This window comes from Eptatretus burgeri, chromosome 15, assembly GCF_056783735.1.
Source record: "Eptatretus burgeri isolate ZD-2024b chromosome 15, Ebu_testis_v1, whole genome shotgun sequence".
NCBI lineage: Eukaryota > Metazoa > Chordata > Myxini > Myxiniformes > Myxinidae > Eptatretus > Eptatretus burgeri.
Genome location: NC_140975.1, coordinates 10118372 through 10124906, shown reverse-complemented (window position 1 = coordinate 10124906; position 6535 = coordinate 10118372).

Below are 6535 nucleotides of genomic sequence, written 5' to 3'. Positions count from 1 at the left end.
TCCTCGTGAGTGCAGGGTGCCAAGTTGGAAGCACAGCATAGTGGTTACAGAGAACGTGTCATGTGTGGGATATCGGTGATGACCAACTGCTTGCAACAAGCCTTAGTTGCTTAGGGGTTCAGTTACCAAGTTTGTTGCAGAGCACTCGCCTAGTGGCGTAAGCACTCAAGCAAGGGCTCCGTTCGACACAGTTGATCAGGAATGGCCTGGCAAGTTTGATAACTTTGCAAGCTGCTTGGTAACTGAACACACCCCCAGGTGTGCAATTTTATTTGTCACTTCACTTGCATCAACACGAAGAAGTTTCTGTTGCCAGTTTCTAGGAAAAGATGTTGAAGGAAAGGAAAGGCTGCCCCCCACCCTCCCCTTTTACCCCCTAGTTTATCTCTGGTTTAGTTTTCACAGTTTTTACGGTAATCATCCCCGACAAAGTCTACCCATCAATTGTGAGGTCCGCTGAAGCCAACTTTCGATGTAGCTACGGTTTCTGTTGCCACTCCCTTTCCAGAGAGACCATTCCATGCATTAACTACTCTCTGAGTAAAAGACCCCTACCTTAAGGCCCGGTCACACCTTGACGTTTTAGCCAACGTATGCCGATTTTTAAATTTTTTTTCTAAAACGCTGGCACACGTTGAATACGTTATGGGTAAGTTTTGATAACATTGAGAGCACGCTGAAAAACACTGCCATACGTCGTTGTACGTTGGCTTTAAACGTTGTACTTTTTGGTTGTCCTCAAATTTTTTCATGCTTGAAATTTCACGACGTATGCCGGCGTATGGCTCACACGTTCCGCTATGCTGGCCACAAGTTGTATGCACGGTCTGCGATCGTTGACAGACGTCAACACATGCTACTTGTAAGTTAATCATAAGTTGAGACACGCCGAGGTAATGTTTAGCGTACCCGAAACTTATTTCTAACCTATGATTAACGTGTTGTTGGCACGTTACGCGATCGTTGCCACACATCGACAGACGTTACTTTTAAGTTACTCATAGGCTGAAAGACGTCGGTATAATGGATCGTCCTCGCGTCAGCGTCCACGGCCACGGCCAGGACACTTATTTGCAGCATTCTTCAAACTTTTCTTCGGCATGACGAGGATGTTCACACTTCGATGTCTAGCTTGGCTATGATTCCAATTGTCCATCGGCAGCGTCTATTTAAAATAGTCGAGTTTGAGCGTTTTAACACGTTCAGAAGAAACGCTTCAAATTTCAAAACCCCAGCGTCAAAAAACAAAGGCGAGTGACAGCAATTTAAATCGTTCATTGTAAACAATGAAAATAGCTGAGTGGTACCGTTTAAAAGTCGTTGAGTGTAAAAAAAAATCCAATTGTTGAGCGCAAGCGTCTACTTTCAATAGTGGAGATGCAGCCATTTAAATCGTTGAGTTTATCATTTAAATCGTTAAACGCAAGGACGATCCATCATAACCCACACCCTCCCCCTCACACTCACCTACTACTGCCAACATGAACAAACTACTACTAATACTAATACTGATACTGATACTGATACTGATACTGATACTGATACTGTTACTGCTGACATGGACATCGACTCAAAAAGGACTCGAAAACACTGTTGGGTTCCCCTTTTATGAGCAGCATTTTTATATACCAATTCCCAAAACCGCTGGGAACACGTCTTTATATGGCAGTTGTAAGTTAGAAACACGTTCATTTTTTTTTGTCGACCGGAAGACGTCATTGGAATACGTCTACATACGTCGATGTGTGTTGGGACTACGTACAGAATTGGTTCAAAGCACGTCAAACATAAGTTAGAAATAAGTTTCGCGTAAAAAACACATTACCGCGACGTGTTTCGACTTATGAGTAGCTGATAAGTAGCGTTTGTGGACGTGTGTAAGCGTCCACATATCGTGTGTAAAACTTATCCCCATCGCATGCGGAACGTGTGTCATACGCCGAGTACGTCGTAAAATTTTGAACATGTTTAAAATTTCTTGACGTACTCTACTTACTACGACGTATGATAGCGTACTTTAGCGTTGTACTCACGTATACCAAACTTACTCATACCGTATTTGACGTGCCCCCAACGTTTTAGACACATTTTTCTTAGGTCGGCATACGCTGGCAAGATCGCCAAGTTGTGACCGCGATGTTGTCACTTCCATTTCTACGGCAGTTATGATTCGAATCGTTGTGCGTCAGCCTTTTAATAGGCTACGTCACGACATCGTTGGCGATGCGTGCAACGCGCTATGCCTAAGTTAGACTATCGTTGGGCATCGGTTGTGTAGGCCGACAACAGGTTCAGCATTCGTTGGTATAAGTTATCTATAACACAACGAAACGTTCTGTGTCCGTTACCAATGCGTTATACATAAGACCAACTCGTTATGAATACGTCCGAATCTTTAAAAAAAAAACATCAAAAGTTCAACGTAAGCCAGCGTTTTACATACATTTTAATACGTTGCCATCGCTGGCTAAAATGTCAAGGTGTGACCGGGCCTTTACTACCGTCTTAACTCTCCTCTTATTTACCCTTAGGCTATGGCTTCTGGTTCTATCACTGTCTACTCTGCGAAATAATTCTTCTGCACTTGTTTTATCTCTACCTTTCATTATCTTAAACATCTCCATCATATCTCCTCGTAACCACCTCCTTTCTCGTGTATAAAGCCCTGTCAACTTCAACCGCTCCTCATAGCTGAGTCTAGCTATGCCTGGAATCAATCTAGTAGCCCTACGCTGAACCCTCTCCATGGCGTCGATGTCCTTCCTGAGTTGTGGTGACCACAACTGCACACATTATTCTAGATGTGGCCCTCACTAAATTCCTGTACAATGTTAACACCACCTCTTGATTTATAAATCATCGCCCTCTGAATACAACCTAAAACCTGATTTGCTTTACCTGTAGCTGCCTGGCACTGTGCTGCCTGCTTACCTTCCATATCTATTACCATCCCCAGATCCTTCTCCTGTGTGACACGCTCCAAAATTACCCCTTGTATCCTGTAATCTCTATGTTCATTGTTCTTTCCCATCAACACCTTACACTCGCTCAGGTTATATTACATCTGCCAATATTTTGCCCAATCAATACAAGTATCAATACTTTCCTGTATCTGATCACCATCCCCTCTGCTATCCACCTCACTTCCAAGCTTTGTGTCATCTGCAAATTTGGAAAGCTTACTCTTCACCCCACTATCCAAATCATTGATGTAAATACTGAATAGTTATGGTTCGAGTACTGATCCCTGAGGTACCCCGCTACTTACAGTCATACATCCTCCTCGCAAGACATCCTCCCACTCACAACCACAACACAATCAGTTTACAATCCAATTAGCTTCCTGATCAGCCACCCCACAATCCCTCACTTTGGCTGACAACCTCCGATGTGGTACCTTATCAAATGTCTTTTTAATGTCTCGATATACAATGTCCACTACCTTTCCATCATCAACCCAATCAGAAACTGCTTCATAGAACTCTAAACGATTTGTTAAACAGGAACTACCTTTTGGTAAACCCATGCTGACTATCTTTAATTAGTTTGTCTTTATTTAAATGGTTCCTCATCTGGTCCTTAATTAATGTCTCCAACCCCTTCCCAACAATTGAAGTCAAACTAATAGGTACAAATGCAACATTTAAAATTAAATAATGACGAAACAACGTTTAATCCACAATTCCTCGAGAGATTCCATCATCTCACGATATGTGAAATAGACTGTTAATAACATCGCACAAAGTTAACATCACCATCCATCAACCGCGAATTCCCAGCGTGTATCCCGAAACAGAGTTCCACAAATCCCAGTATTCCGCAAATCCAACACAACAGACCTTTTGCCTTTGTACAGGCGACCAACAACCCTCGAGATTATTCAAGACTTCTTAATTTGTCCGAAATTATTCGCTCTCACACCTGCGTTGCAATTCCTGTCATTTTAATTGCTCTATAAATAAAGAATGACTTTCTACCTGCAGAGGGTTGGCGGCGATGGCAGGAAGTAAAATTGCTTTGTGATTTATGCTCAGATACCAGTATATGCTTTCATCCATTTGTTTCCTGAACATATACCATTCTGCCTGTGTAAGATATGTTCATATACCATTCTGCCTGTATAAGATATGTTCAAATACCATTCCGCCTGTCTAATATACGTTCATATACCATTCTGCCTGTGTAATATACCATGTATACGTTAATATACCATTCTGCCTGTCTAATATACGTTCATATACCATTCTGCCTATCTAATATACGTTCATATACCATTCTGCCTGTATAATATACGTTCATGTACCATTCTGCCTGTGTAATATACGTTCATATACCATTCTGCCTGTGTAAGATATGTTCATATACCATTCTGCCTGTCTAATATACGTTCATATACCATTCTGCCTGTCTAATATACGTTCATATACCATTCTGCCTGTCTAATATACGTTCATATACCATTCTGCCTGTATCATATACGTTCATATACCATTCTGCCTGTCTAATATACGTTCATATACCATTCTGCCTGTATAATATACGTTCATATACCATTCTGCCTGTATAATGTACGTTCATGTACCATTCTGCCTGTATAATATACGTTCATATACCATTCTGCCTGTATAATATACGTTCATGTACCATTCTGCCTGTATAATATACATTCATATACCATTCTGCCTGTATAAGATACGTTCATATACCATTCCGCCTGTCTAATATACGTTCATATACCATTCTGCCTGTGTAATATACCATGTATACGTTAATATACCATTCTGCCTGTCTAATATACGTTCATATACCATTCTGCCTATCTAATATACGTTCATATACCATTCTGCCTGTATAATATACGTTCATGTACCATTCTGCCTGTGTAATATACGTTCATATACCATTCTGCCTGTGTAAGATATGTTCATATACCATTCTGCCTGTCTAATATACGTTCATATACCATTCTGCCTGTCTAATATACGTTCATATACCATTCTGCCTGTCTAATATACGTTCATATACCATTCTGCCTGTATCATATACGTTCATATACCATTCTGCCTGTCTAATATACGTTCATATACCATTCTGCCTGTATAATATACGTTCATATACCATTCTGCCTGTATAATGTACGTTCATGTACCATTCTGCCTGTATAATATACGTTCATATACCATTCTGCCTGTATAATATACGTTCATGTACCATTCTGCCTGTATAATATACATTCATATACCATTCTGCCTGTATAAGATACGTTCATATACCATTCTGCCTGTCTAATATACGTTCATATACCATTCTGCCTGTATAATATACGTTCATATACCATTCTGCCTGTCTAATATACGTTCATATACCATTCTGCCTGAATAATATACGTTCATGTATCATTCTGCCTGTATAATATACGTTCATATACCATTCTGCCTGTATAATATACATTCATATACCATTCTGCCTGTATAATATACATTCATATACCATTCTGCCTGTATAATATACATTCATACACCATTCTGCCTGTATAATATACGTTCATGTACCATTCTGCTTGTATAATATACATTCATATACCATTCTGCCTGTATAATGTACATTCATATACCATTATGCCTGTATAATATACATTCATATACCATTCTGCCTGTATAATGTACGTTCATGTACCATTCTGCCTGTATAATGTACGTTCATATACCATTCTGCCTGTATAATATACGTTCATATACCATTCTGCCTGTATAATATACGTTCATATACCATTCTGCCTGTATAAGATACGTTCATATACCATTCTGCCTGTATAATATACGTTCATGTACCATTCTGCCTGTATAATATACGTTCATATACCATTCTGCCTGCATAATGTACGTTCATATACCATTCTGCCTGTATAATATTCCATGTATACGTTCATATACCAGTCTGCCTGTATAATATACCATGTATATGTTCATATACCAGTCTGCCTGTATAATATACCATGTATATGTTCATATACCAGTCTGCCTGTGTAATATACCATGTATACGTTAATATACCAGTCTGCCTGTGTAATATTCCATGTATTCGTTCATATACCAGTCTGCCTGTATAATATACGTTCATATACCATTCTGCCTGTGTAAGACATGTTCATATACCATTCTGCCTGTCTAATATACGTTCATATACCATTCTGCCTGTATAATATACGTTCATATACCATTCTGCCTGTGTAAGATATGTTCATACACCATTCTGCCTGTATAATATACGTTCATATACCATTCTGCCTGTGTAAGATATGTTCATATACCATTCTGCCTGTATAAGATATGTTCAAATACCATTCTGCCTGTCTAATATACGTTCATATACCATTCTGCCTGACTAATATACGTTCATATACCATTCTGCCTGTATCATATACGTTCATATACCATTCTGCCTGTCTAATATACGTTCATATACCATTCTGCCTGTATAATATACGTTCATATACCATTCTGCCTGTATAATGTACGTTCATGTACCATTCTGC